Source organism: Cryptomeria japonica, chromosome 5, assembly GCF_030272615.1.
Source record: "Cryptomeria japonica chromosome 5, Sugi_1.0, whole genome shotgun sequence".
Taxonomy (NCBI): Eukaryota; Viridiplantae; Streptophyta; class Pinopsida; order Cupressales; family Cupressaceae; genus Cryptomeria; species Cryptomeria japonica.
The window spans coordinates 491,423,252-491,438,760 of NC_081409.1; positions in this window are offsets into that span (position 1 = coordinate 491,423,252).

The following is a 15,509-nucleotide window of genomic DNA, read 5'->3' on the forward strand; positions in this document are numbered from 1 at the left end:
TTGGAGTAGCAACAAACTCTACACAAGCAATCTCAAATGACAAAGATGGTCCCCAATCTCACCTATCTCTGTATCGTCGAGCATAAATTGTCACACCAGTAGGCATAGGATGAATGATACCAAACTACGTCAAAATCTGACCAATCAACTGTCGCTCAATAATGAAGGGTGTACGACCAAGGAGATATCTACTCTACATGATAAATAGTAATGTCTGTGCATCATACATCCATGGCTCACAATCAACATATGGTCTCCAAATAATACTATCTAAAGAATCAAGAACCCAATGCCAATACTCCATCTTACCCAGCTTGGGCTGAGTAACGATACCTGCATAAAAATAAACATATGGCTACCTCTCTCCATGAACTCTGTGATGGATAGGCCGAGTAATAGCAATGTGCTCCCAACACCAGATCTATAATAAAGTACATCTTATCGATAAACTAGTACTCTCATCATACACAACCTGGTGTAGATCATGATTTAAATGTGCTAGCATACAAACACCCCAAGCATATCGTGTACGATGTTGCATCATACTCAATAGAACCTTACCCCATCCAACCGATAAACCTCAAGATCGCCTATCAGGACATATAAATCCACCAATCAAACCAGCAAGAATAACAGGAAGCGTCTCATAGTACATCACAATGTCTACCCATCGGATCTCTCCTCTACTGATGCTCTCATTAGCAAAAATGACTCTGCAAGCCTCAGTCCCAACGCGATCCTGATAATCATACTGCACTAACTCCCCAGTCACCAGGATATGCAGAATCATGTAGACATCCTCTAGGGTAACACTAATCTCACCCGTCGGTAGGTGGAAAGTGTTATGCTCACTATGCCATCTCTCGGCTAATGCAGTCAACAAACCTCTATTATGCGTAATCTTTGGCATAAATAATAAATGATGTAAACCATAGGCATCTATGTGTCTAATCTCAACCTGGGACAACTTTGGAACTAAATGACATATGGCCGGTATTTTCTCCCGACACTGGAGAACATCAAGTTTCTCCTGTTTTTCTAGAGAAACCAATCAATCAAATCAAACTAACTCAATCATCAAATCTACTCAATCAAACTAATCAAAGCTATCTACGAATCAATCAAATCAAACTGGCTCAATCATCAATCAATCAATCAAATCAAGCTATTGACCAATCAAATCAAATTGAAGCAACTTAAGTTATCAAATCATTTTAAACCTATCAATCATGGTTTATTATCAATCACTGAGTTTGATCAAAAACTTTGCTAAGCTCTTGCATCAAAAACTAAATTGGTTTCTTAGAGCTACTCAATCAAGCTAAACAAAGCTATTCAATCATCAAATCTATCAATCAAGCTAAACAAAGCTAATCAATCATCAAATCTATCAATCAAGCTAATCACAGCTACTCAATAATCCAATTTATCACTCAAGCTAATCAGAGCTACTTTATTAATCAAGCTACTCAAAGCTACTTGATCGAGCAATCAAAACTATCTATCAATCATACAATCACACAATCAAGACTCTATTTCATCCACAATGCATATTACACATGTTAAATCTAATCATCAAAAGTGATTTTAAACCTTCGCACTTATCAAAAATACCAACTTTGAACAAAAGCTCTATCCTATCAAGCATATGTGCTAAACAATGATGCATATGCGCTATTATAAGAAAAAGTGTTATCTTTTCAAGCATATGCACTAAACAACAATGCATATGCGCTATTCTATGCAAAAGCGCTACCATTTCATGCATTTACACTAACAAATCAAACAAACGCGCTAAAACACACAAAAGCGCTAACAATCTATGCATTCGTGCTAACATACAAAGCAAAGGCGCTAAATCAAGCATTTGCGCTAACCAAAATTGCATATGCACTAAACTAAATTGCAAATGCGCTAATCTAAAAATCAAAAAATTTGAAATTTTTAAAAAAATCAAAAAAGAGCGCCTAAAACATGAAATTTTGAACGAAAACTTGAAAACAAAGCTCGGGTTAAGATACATACCGGATACCCATACTTAGCTGGCCGCTAATATCACTAAACTTGCTCGAATCAATGACACTCCACTGGAATCACCATTTTGGCCACCTCAGCAAGAATATTCTCTCCAAAAGCTAACAAGGATAACAATGAAGTTAAAATTAGCCTTGGTTAATTTTATATTTACTATTTCAAGAGTAATTAATTTCAACAATGGGGCAATTTAATTTGTTATTTACAAATGAATTTAATTGACTAGATTTTCTTATCACAGTATCATGAGATTAATCATTCACACTAAAATTTTCAACAATTTCATGATCAATCTCTTGAGGGGGCACACAATCTGGATTTTCAATTTCTATCAGGCATTATTGAGACTTGATTTAATCTTTGAAACAATGTTGTCTTGACATCATTTCAAAGAGGGGCAAAATGTATACACCTAAAAATTGGCTATGAGCAATTAAATAAATATTTTATATTTATTTAATATTTATCCTTCTATTAAATAGTTAATTTGAAAAGATTAATTAATTTAATTCATTTTCATATCTTTCTATTAATTAATATTTTATTAATTGATTCATTATCCTATTCTTTCGAATTAATCAAATATCTAATATTTAATTATCTTATTCCTCTAATTAATTTAAATATCTAATATTTAATTATTCCTCTAACCAAGTTAATTAAATATCTAATATTTAATTATCTTATTCCTCTAATTAATTAAATGTCTAATATTTAATTATTCCTCTAACCAAGTTAATTAAATATCTAATATTTAATTATCTTATTCCTCTAATTAATTAAATATCTAATATTTAATTATTCCTCTAATCAAGTTAATTAAATATCTAATATTTAATTATCTCCTCCAACCAATTAAATATCTAATATTTAATAGTTATTCTCCTATCCTATAGTCTCAAATATTAAATAATTCCTAAATTATTTAATCCCTTTTCCAACTCACCCTCCATCTCCACTTCATCTTCCCTTTGCCAACTCATCCAACATGTGGCTAAGGAAATTAATATTTCTTAATATTAATTCATGATTTATCTTCAACCTCCAAAATTAATGAAATTGTGTACGTACACACATTTCATAACAATTTCCTATATTCTCTCCAACACCCCCTACATCTTGGGAAGGACTTGAGTCCACTTGTCCTACCATGCCTAAATTTCCTCCAACCATCCCTAGATTCCCTCAGTTAGCAACCCAGTCAAGGTGAGATGAGTGACACTTGTCTTATCCTTCCCCCTTTCTCTCAACCTTCACCTTTGCTCACAGCCATTCAAATTTGTAGATCTGATCATGACCCTTGATCTGAGCCACATCATCTTATCCTCTCAAAGTCTATAAAACCAAGAGCTTCAATTGAGAGGAAGTTAGTCTTCAAAAAAATAGTTTTCAAGCCAATCTTATGCATCCGTGAGTTTTTGAAGCAATTAGCAATTAGCAAATATCATTTTAGCAATATTATCATATAATATCATTTAGCATAATCATGTAGGTTTGCATATCATACTATCAGTTAACTACAAGTTATCAGTCCATTCTTCATATGCCATCTTGGAAGCCAACAGTGCATTGTCTGAGAGCACACCATCTGCAACTAGGAACAGTGGAGTTAGGACACAATGAGACATAAGCCATGAAGGTAAAATAATGATTTATTTTGGTATATATTTCATGTAGTTTCATTGGTAGATTTTGGATTTCCTATATGCATTTCCATTGTATTTTGTGAAACTAACTTATTACAGGTAGCATTCTAAGGATGAAATTCAAGCTCACACAATTTCAACTAAAGAAAATCAATCAAATTCCTATTTCTAAGGGGCATCTCAGCTTCATCGCTTCATATCAAGTTGAGATCTCTCGATCATCTGAATCGAATCAATCGCTAGGGGCATATCAATTTCATTGCTTCAAATCAAGCTAATATTTGTCTAAATCTGAATCAGTCTCTTAAACATTAATCAGTTTCATCGCTTTTCATCAAGATGGTTATTCTTTTAAACTCAATCAAAAGTTTAAGGAGTATCTTTGATCACACGCTCAATCTAAGTAGGTGTTCAGTTTCATCGCATCAAATCAAGCTGGATAGTTTATCTTCTCTCATCGTGTCTTGATCCATCAAGTTCAAGATTGATTTTATCTTTGCTCACTGTGTCTAGTTCAATCAAGTTCTAGATCAATAAGATCCACTTCTTGATCAATCAAGTTCAAGTTCAGTATCTTTGCTCTCTATCGTTCCTAGTTCAATCAAGTTCGGGATTGGTATCACTTTAATCAACTCTGTTCAGCTTCATCGCTTCAAATCAAGCTAAAAACCTCGCTCTTTTTCTGGTTCGTGATCAATCAAGTTCGGAACTAGTATCTCCTAGACATCAACATATTCTTTGAACCAACGCGTTGCTCGCACATTAATACAAAGAGGGGCAAATGTAATACCCTAAAAATGGTCATCTAAATCATGGGCCCCTAATCTCGACAACATCACCAAGGTCCTAACCAAAGGCAATTAAATCAACTTTGAGCACACATTATTAATTCTTCAATCATCAAATGTTACATGGCAAATCAATAACTCAATATTAATTAAATAATTATTTAATTAATTAAATCATTCCAAAATAATCATTTTGATCAATTATCCTATTTAATTTATTAAATATCCTTGCATATTTAATTAATTAATAAATTTGCCATTTAATCATGCAAAAAAAGGAATTAATTTATCACAAAAGAGGAATTAATCACAAAGAAAGAGTTAAATTGAAAATAAAATAAAAGAATTGAATTGAGAGAAATCAAACTTGAGATATTCTTCTAAATTGAGATAACTTGAAATCAGAAAAGCAATTAATTGAATTATTAATCATTCTCTAAAGTTAGAACTCAAAGCTTTTGAGAAAAAGAAGTTCAGTTGCATTGAAGAGACTCTTTTCTTGAATAAATCAAAGAATTACCTATTTTTATCTCAAGTGCATGGAAGTAATTAATTCTATCTCTAATGAAAACTCAAACTTCTTTTCTGAATACATTTCAATTAAACTATAATTGAAAACTATCTCAAAGTTAACTGAATCTGATTTCTCAATTATTTCAATTATCCTAAATTGTGTTTTTCTTGATCTCTCTTGTGATTCTCTATAAATTCAGCCTTCAACTCTCATTCAAAACACCCTGGAGATTTATTATTATACACTTTTCATTCTGGAGTCATTGAATATATTATGCTTTCAAATTGAGATTATTGTATCTTAGTTTAATTTCTTTTTGCATATTTAGTTTACTCCATATTGCTTGAATCCATATTGCTTGAATCTTTCATCCATATAGCATAATCTTGCATCCATTTAGCTTAATATCATGCTCATATAAATTAAATCCTTCATCTTGGTGTAGTCTAGTCACTGGTATTGCTTATACAAATCTAAGAGCAATCATATACTCGCATCTTTTAGAAGGCAATTAGTCGATTTGTTATGGTTTTATTATTCATGCTTATATTTGTCTAACCATACATGTAATGACTTAATTGAAGTGTTGTGTCTTGCAGCTTACAGACTTATTTCACTTTTTCACACACACAATAGGCACCTCATCATCAAATCTTTCACCAACACATTGTTTTTGTGGGTCTTTCATTTGGCACATATCAAGAGTATTGTCCATCCTAAGAGTTTGACTATTTTCTAAAGTGCATGTATTTACTTCTGTATACACCTAAGAATGGTCTGAAGATAATTAATTGAATAAGCAATTATTCAATTAATCTCCCTCCCCAATTTAATTGAATTCGCTAAGCAATTTAATTAAATACCCCTTTTTCATCTACTTATTAATAAATCTAAGGATTTATTTAATAGGTTCATTTCAATAATCCCCTTTGATTAATTAATTCTAATTAATTAATTCCCCCCATCAAAATCATTTCTTCTAGATCCCCTAATTAATTAAAACAAATCAATTATGAGTTGCTGAAATTAATTAGCCTTTTCCTATTATTTGAATTTTTAAATTTAAATTCTCCTAAGTTATGCCACTCCTAAACCTAACCATTCCTAAACCTAACCCATTCTACCTGCTACCATGTCCCCTTTCATCCAACATCTTCTATAACCTTGTGACACTTGTCACTAAGTGTTCCCTTTCATCTAACCTCTTCTAGAAGACCTAACCCATTCTACCTGCTACCATGTCCCCTTTCATCCAACATCTTCTAGAACCTTGTGACACTTGTCACTAAGTGTTCCCTTTCATCTAACCTCTTCTAGAAGACCTAACCCATTCTACCTACCATCATGTCCCCTTTCATCCAACATCTTCTAGAACCTTGTGACACTTGTCACTAAGTGTTCCCTTTCATCTAACCTCTTCTAGAAGTCTCTTGACACTTGTCACCATAGATATGATAGATGTTCCCTTTAATCCAACCCCTTTTCCAACCTCCTCCAATTTAACCATTGATATCTTCAGATCAATCTTGACCGTTGATTCTTGCCACATCACCCCTAGCCTTGGAAATCCTATAAATAGACCTCATTTTGGAGCAATATGGGTCCCAATTTCATATCATTTTTGCATATCGATTGATCCCATCTCATTTTCATCTCAAGCATTGTTACTATAGGCATCTAGCTTCTAGTTTATCATTTCTTAGCAATGTTATCATGTTCAATTTTAGCTTAATTGCATCTTAATCTTAGTTCATTTTCTAGAATAATCATGAACTCATATAGCTTAATCATGCTATTCTTGCTAGATCATGCATTTTCATCAGTCAAATCCTCCATCTAAGTGTAGTCAAGTCACTGGAATATGCATAATCAGATCTGAGAGCATTTTTCATACTCGCATTTACTAGGAGGCAATAAGTCGATTAGCTATGGTTTGATTAGCTATGGTTTTGTCTTTCATTGTTTCAATTTACTAACCATTTCTTGTAATGATTTATTAAGTGCATTGTGTTTGCAGGTATAGGTACACTTCACAGAGCAGGACATTTTGGCACCCACCGTGGGGCAAAAATAATCATTTTCGGCCTCTCAAGCTTCAGCAAACATTCATCTTTGCTGGATCAGAATCAAAATGTCGTACGAGTTGATTTTCCAACTCGTACAAACTACCTTTTATTCTTGTGTGAAACCTCATCCTATGTTGTACAAGCCCATTTCTCCCGTCGTATGAGGTATAAAGTCATGTCATACGAGCTCCTTTGTTAGTAAATCTTGTATCGTACGAGTTCATTTTCATTGTCGTATGATAGATAAATTCATTTCGTACGAATTTTTGGCTGTAAAATTCTATATCGTATGAGCTGGTTTTGGTCTCTGTGCTAAATCTAAAGTTTTGTCGTACTAATTGGAAAATTGTGTCATACGAGTCTTTGTATCTACAATTTTTAACAGGCTACATGTTAGGGTTTTCTGATTCTAATCTAAAATTTTCTAACACTAACCCTGACTGGTTTGTGAGATTTTTGGCAGCCTAACTCTTTCCTGCAGGATGATTGATGAAGATATGCTTGTCAAAGACATAATTCAAAAACCAATCATGACTACTAATGGATCTATTTTGCAGGTTGCCTATGAATTCAACTAAACTTTGTGTATTCATTAAATTTTTCTAGGCACACTTCAATTTTGCTAAAGGAAATGAACAATCATGTATTTCGTGTCTTTGATGATAGGCGAGTATGCTCTCACCTTTCTTAGGTGATCAGAAAGCTAGACTCATCTTTTTCTTTCATTAGTGCATTTCTTTAGCAGGCCTGCCCTCCCAAGGAGTAATAACTCTTAGCCCTTAAGGCTGGTGAGAGGGGAATGACCTAAGTGGGAATTACTAATGCCAAGTAATCCAACCCACTATAAAATAAATGTGTTTTTGATGAAAATAAAAGCAATGGAAGTGCTCGGGAATAGCTCTCCTCTGTACCTTTGGGTATATCAAACCTTGGTTTTCAAGGCTAGGAGACCTCTTAATTGAGTTTATACCCCGACACGTTGAATGGATCCCTTACTAGTATCGATTAAAATAGAAGCTGCCCAATTCACCTCCGAAAGGGTGATAATCTTTGTGCAAGAGAGATAGTAACTCTCCCAAGACACTTGCCATATCATGCCCCCATTATCATTTGGAGTCGGATAATACGGCATTGAGAATCCATTGCATGAGACTCAGCGGCCGTATTCTGATTAGTTATTGGGTGTGTACCTAAGTCAGCAAGCAAATGTTTTCACTCTCAACCAACTTCCTTATCGTTTAGCTTGATTGGAGTCATTTATCACATCATGTGTTTGTTGTGTATTCATCCCTAAATTGAAAAATCAAACATCTAAAAACTAGAAGACATAAACAAAACATTAAACTTCACTTATCAAAAATTTAACCAAACAAACATTTTTATCTTTGTCTGTTTATCTGTCGTACGAGTTAGGATCTCTGTCGTACAAACCTGTTTGCATAAAATCTTGTGTCGTGCTAAACAGCATTTTGTGTCGTATGAATCATCAATTTTGTCGTATAGTTCATAAAAGTGTGTCGTACGAGCCTCTTCTTTTTACATGAAAACTTTTGCTTTGTTGTACAGACTCATATCTTGTGTCGTTCTAAGTTGCATATCCTGTTGTACGAAACTCTGCATTTGTCAATCCAGAGTTGTGTCTCACATGCCTGTTTCAGATTTGTCATCTCTGCCTGATCAATTTGTAGTAAACATAAACACATGTTATCTATTATTTTGTGCTTGGATTGTCTCCTTTGTTTGCTTGGTCAAGTTATCATCTGTCAAAATCAGACTCTAAGAACATAAACACCTCAATATTTTCAAAGTGCTCACCCCCAACAAGTTCAAGATCTAAACATCTCAAAGTGCATTATCACCCTCTTTGATAAACTGATCACTCAAACATAGTTTCTCATCAGCATCAATCATCCTTTATCATTAAACTGAAGTTTTTGGTCAGGATAATATTGTCCCACATCGTAGGATATGCCATTCCTACTGGACTTGGTTCTTATCAAATCATCACCATTGCACTCCTAAATCAAAGATCAAAAAAAATTGCAAACTTTTAAACCCTTGAATTCTCTTTTAGTGTCATATCACTCTATTGCCTTGAAATTGATTATTAATCACTTACCCAAAACAAAATTTTGGACAATCGAATCCTAAGCAAAATAACACACATGTATGCATGTTCTAACTAGAGCTCAGAGACAAAGGATCGCAAAGACTGAAATCGAAACATTAAAAACAATCAAAGAACATATAACCATGGAACATGAAGATGAAATACAAGTTGAAGAAGAAATAATAGAACAAAACATCAGAGACATCAAGAAAGATCCCCAATTCGACAAATTTATGCAGAAATTATTGGAGGAAGAAAAAGAAAAATACTTTCTAATGTTAGCCAAATCTGGTGCTACACTTCCCCAAGATTTTGATGTGAATAAATTGACACAAAAGAAAAATGACCCTCCTAATAACGAACAATATGAGGACATCTTTGGTCTCCACATGAATGACACATCAATTCCCAATAACACCAGAACCAATGAAGAAACTGACATACCTAGAAGAGATGAAGTAGAAATCCTAAATAACATTCAATTCAATGAGGATACAAGAAGAGCTAGAGATGAAACAAGAAGAGATCCCAATCCTCCTAGAATGCAAAATCATGGTCATGCAAGAACAAATCATGTTGATAATCCTATCATGACTCTCACACAACAACTGCAAGCAATGCAAACACAAATCCAAGAGATGCAAAGAGGAAATGTTAGACGATACTCACTTCAAGAAATCTGTCCTTATCCATTCGACAAAAATCTAAACATGATACCATTTCCTATAGGTTTTGAAACTTCAAGATATGAAAAATATGATGGAAGCATTGACCCTCAAGATCATATATGAGAATTTTGCATAATGAGTATGGAGTTTGCACATGAGGATACCTACTTAATGAGACTATTTCTGAAAAGCTTAACTGGACTAGCTATGGAATGGTTCTCCAAACTTACACCTAGAATTAGATCATTTTCAGAGTTAGTGGATAAGTTTTTTTCACAATACTCCTACAACATACAACATGAAGTAACAATGGTAGACCTATGTAACACTAAACAAAAAAGTGGAGAACCCTTCATGACATTCTTACAACGATGGAGATGCCTAGCATCGTGGTATCCTCGTACATTGCTAGAATACAAAAAAATGGACACATTCATTGACAACTTAAATGATCAAATGAATTATTACTTAAAAATGCAAGGAAATCAAAGCTTTGGAAAAATGGTTGATAATGGAATCAGAATGGAAGAAGCCATGATAAAGAAAGGTGAGTTGAAAATATACAAAGGAGTCCATCCTCCTAACAACAACAATAACAACAATCACAATGATAAGCCAAAGTTTTGGAATAGAAATTGAAATGTTGTCAATGATGGAATAGTTTATAATAACAATGTGAAACCAAAACAACTGGTTTTCAATTTATCTACTCACTCGGCAGCAACACAACAAAACAACAATCACCAAAGAGCAACTATCAAAACTTTCTTTCGAAGACAATTCACAAACATTGGTGAGCCCCTTGGATCAGCACTAAAGACACTTCTCACAAACAAATTGATCACTTTACCAAAAGAAAGGAACTATGAACTTCAAATCAAACCACCTTGGTGGAATCATAATCAATATTGTGATTTCCATCGAAACAAGGGACATCTCACAAATAATTGGCAAAAGTTGAAACATGTCATACAAGACTTAATTGATAATGGTGTAATAACTATGGATGGACATACAACAAATGAATCTCATACCACCTTTAAAACTCCACTTCCAAACTATGAGAAAGGTGAGTCATCAACAACAAACAATAGTAAGGGTAAAGCAAAGGTAAACTATGCTCATACATATGACAATGTGGTGAATGTGATTGTAATTAAAGAAAAACAAAATCAAGAACATGCTCAGGCTATCACAAGAAGAAAAGCCAAAGTTGTTTTGCCAAGTCCTACAACAAACACATCATCCACTACAATAAAACAATAAAATCTAGTAGAACAATTGCAAAAAACACCCGCACAAATATCCATCTTGGAGCTTTTAAAACTTTCACCTGCACACAAGGAGATTCTTGAACGAGCATTAGTAGATACCACAGTATCCAAAGATCTTGATATTGATCAATTCCAAACCATGGTGAGACACCTCACAACCCCTCATTGCTTATCATTCACTGACGAAGATGACATGTCCTTGCAACATCCTCACAATGCTTCTTTTCATATTGAAATCCTTATCCACAAAACCCGAGTAAAACGTGTTCTAATAAATGGTGGAGTTGGCCTAAATATTTTCTCATTAAGTCTTGTTCATACCTTAGGATATTCAAAAGATGTAGTTGATGTCTGAAAAAGGATCACTATAAAAGCCTATGATGAAGAAGAACATTCCTCCAAGGGAATTGTGATATTACCAATCAGAGTGGGACCTCTACAAAAAGACATAGCATGCCAAGTTATAGACTTGGACCTATCATATAATGTTCTCCTCGGGAGACCATGGATACATGACTTGCAAGATGTCCCATCAACCTATAATCAATGTGTCAAATTTCCCTACGAAGGACAAGAAATCACAATATTTGCATATGTAAATCCGTTCCAATATTGCAGCAATCTAAAAATGGCTTAGGAAGTAATTGTTCCTCATAACAAGGAAGCAACATCTTCGAACACACAATCCAAGGAAAAATCATTCGCCTCTATTCTATCAAGTATGGAAAAAAAATGTAGCTAAGAGATTGTGAGAATGGAGAATACTCAATATCACAATTACCACTTTCTCCTAAATCCTTGGGAAAACCATCAAGCTCTAAACAACAACCAACTGTGAAACATCTTTCGATATTTGATGGAGCATTTAATAGTGCTAGAACCTTATCAAAGGAAACATAAGACAAAGATGTATTACAATGGCTATACAAAGATGAAGAAGTTCAACAAAAGGTCAACAATGTCAGAATACCTACAGAAAAATATGGAAAAGGATTCAACATTCTTCGAAGGATGTGATACACTGGAACAGGCCCTATAGGAAAAAGAAAAGAAGGTATCTGAGAACCCATTCAGCCACACACTCAGCAAACTACAGACAAAATAGGTTTGGGATATGGACAAGTCACTATACTAGAAGACACATCTTTTAGTCAACAACAAGAGGAATATGAAAACAGACAAGTACAACTAGCAATTGAAAGGGAAGTAAAATCAGCTAAGCAACAAACAAACAAAAAATGGCAAAAGAAGCAAGCTTCAAATCAATAAGAGAAACAAACTAAAAACATCTCTCAAGCAACATTAAATCTCAATCAAAACAAGAAAGAAGCTAATATAAGTTTAGGAGAACTCATAGAAAAGTTTAAAAACATCAATCTCAGTCCTGAAGAGTATGAATATGAAAGAAAGAAAAGTATAGCTACAAAAGCAGAAGAAATGTTATATGACCAAATCTGTAAACTACAAGATGCAAGTGATAAAGATTCTAATGAATGGGAATGGGATTCCTATCACTCTGAAGAATCAGCTAAAGAAAAATGCTTTGAAGGAGATATAGAAGTCGATATAGTTCATACGTATGCAGGACAAACGTCAGGAACTAGTTCACTTGAATTAGAATCACATTTGGCTAACTTGGACTTAACCGAGGATGATAAGGAACTTCGTACGCAAGGTCATTCTGATGAGAGTACCATTCTAGACATTGACATACATATTGAAAACATTGATACATCCATCATGACCCTTGAAACATACCAACCTGAAGATCCCTTACCTCTAATCCATCTTGAGCTTATTGATGGGGAAAATGAAGGACATACTACCATTGATACCTTTCCAAATGACCATGCCATATCTGTATATCTTTAATGCAATCGAACTTGTAACAACTCTCACCAGGAATGTCAGCAACGCATCTTCCAGTCAAGTGGGTGCCAAATCTCCTAGTCGCAAAAGTGAAAATAAAGAAAACAATATTAGGTCTAATGCTGAAAACCATTTCTTGGCAACATTAGACCAAGAAAAAGTAAAAACAAAGGACGCATCTAACGGTGAAAACCTCCTTGAGGTGCCAAAAGATGGGAAATTTGACACTTTACCTGAGCACTATCAAGAAAGGTCATCCATTTTGATCGAACCAACAGAGGTAGTTAACATTGGCACAACAGAACAACCAAAGATTCTTCATCAGCAACATCTCTATCAGAGGTAGAAATGTAACAATATGTGGAATTCTTCAAACGAAGGCAAATCAATTTTGCCTGGTCATATGCAGACATGCCAGGGTTAGATCCAAAGCTTATTATGCATCACTTGAATGTTAGCCCAAGATCCAAACTAGTAAAACAGAAGTTAAGGAAAATGCATCCGCATATCGCTCTCCTAGTCAAAGCAGAACTACAGTGTTGGCATTACATTAAGTTTGTTGGTATGATGATATTGAGAAGGTTGTTGGAGATTGATGATATAATTGATAAAGGATGATTACTGTCTTAATAATATTATTTTGTCATTGATGTCAAGCAATTGATTTTCTAATTCAGTATGATGTTGTCATATCTTAAAGAGTATGTTTTGATGAGTATAAAGATGTCGGTAAGTGACACAGAAAGAATGTGAAAATGAAGGGGAGTAATAAGTTATTCAATGGGAAACTATTACCAAGTTAGATAGTGATGAGATTATGTTATTTTGATTGTTTTGATATCCTATATATGTGTATTTGAAGACTAAATAAAAAGGAGAAAAGATTTCATGTAACAGAATGAGTAAAGGTTTGATACTATTATATTTTACCGAGAAAAGAGCTAGTTGGTAAACACCAAGGTTATCAGTGTCAGTTAAAGAAGAAAGAAGTTACCGCATAAAGGTCAGTATTTACCGAGTATCAACCGAGCAGTAACAGAATGCATTGGATGAATAAATACACTATTAAATGAAGGATGTCAATGAGTTGGAGATTTATAGAAGATTGGAATGTCATGCAAGAAATTTGTTAATAATCAACGGCAATGAAAATTCAAGAGTTGGATCTACAACACAAATTGAACGGTCATAACCGAGCACAAGTACCAAGGAAGGTATACAAGTTTCCAGGCAAGATAAAATGTTTTTCAGTTCGAAGGATTCAATGAACCTAGTCAAGTTTGAATATCTGATGGCTAAGATTAATCATGGGAAATGTGATTAAGGAGATTAAGCAATTAGGAATTGCTTATAAATAAGGAATAGTTGATGAACAATGAATGCAGGCAAATAGAAGAGCAGTGATACTACAGAGGTGATTACCGAGTACAGAAGATTGAAGATCTGATTGAAGAACAAATTGAGAAGCCCAGCAAGGAGGAAGATAAGTCTTTTGACAAGATTATTTTGAGCACATAGAGTCTGCTTTAACATTTCAGATGTGAAGTTGCAAATATATTTTATTACTATTATTTATTTTGTAAGTGACAGGAAATCTCTTAACCGAGTGGACCTAACAGTCTTATTTGTAAATCCTCTAGCAAGGTAACATTCTGAATGAGTGTTTGAAATCCTTTGACAAGGTCACTTCTAACAAAGTGCAAGATTCTGATAGATCTGATGGAAATCGCTTAACCGGGTCACATCTTGCAAATGTGTTTATGTAATATTTAACAGGATTGGCTTTTAGCCGAGCATACTCTAGAAGAGTATATTTTCTTAGTGGGTCTGAAATCCCACAGTGGTTTTTCCCTATTTGGGTTTCCATGTTAAATCTGGTGTTAAATGTGTTTTGTTGTTTCAATTTTATCAGTTTATGAGTTTGAATAATTTACAGTCATAGTTGCATATCAAGTAAGTTCTATCGAGGTTGAATCTGGATAGATCATTAAATTGTGAGTTTATCTGATTCACCCCCCCCCCCCTCTCATCTAACTAATAATTGGTATGAGATCTAGAACTCCGAAAGAAAAGTTTAAAGGAACTTGAGGCAAGATCTGAAGATGTATAAAAGGGTTCCACCAAAGTTGAACAAGTCAAGTTTCTCCACATGGCAGAAAAGGATGAAGTTGCACTTATCGGGAATTGGAGAATATGCAACATATTATCTAGAGAATGATTACACTGCACCTAGCACCTACCCAATGACAATGGAAGAGATAAAGGCAAAGAAATAACATATTCAAGCAATGATTGAAATAACATCAGCATTGATCGACTCAGAGTTTAATGATCTAGAAGGTTGTAATGATGCCAAATCTATGTGGAATAAGCTTATATCTGTGTATGGTGGTGATGAACATGTTCAAAGAGAAAAAGTAGACAGTCTAAGAGGACAAATTGAATCCATGAGAATGAATGAAGGTGAGAACATAATCCAATACAACACAAGGTTAAAGGAAACTATCAATCAAATCAAAGGAGCAAGAGGAAATATTGAA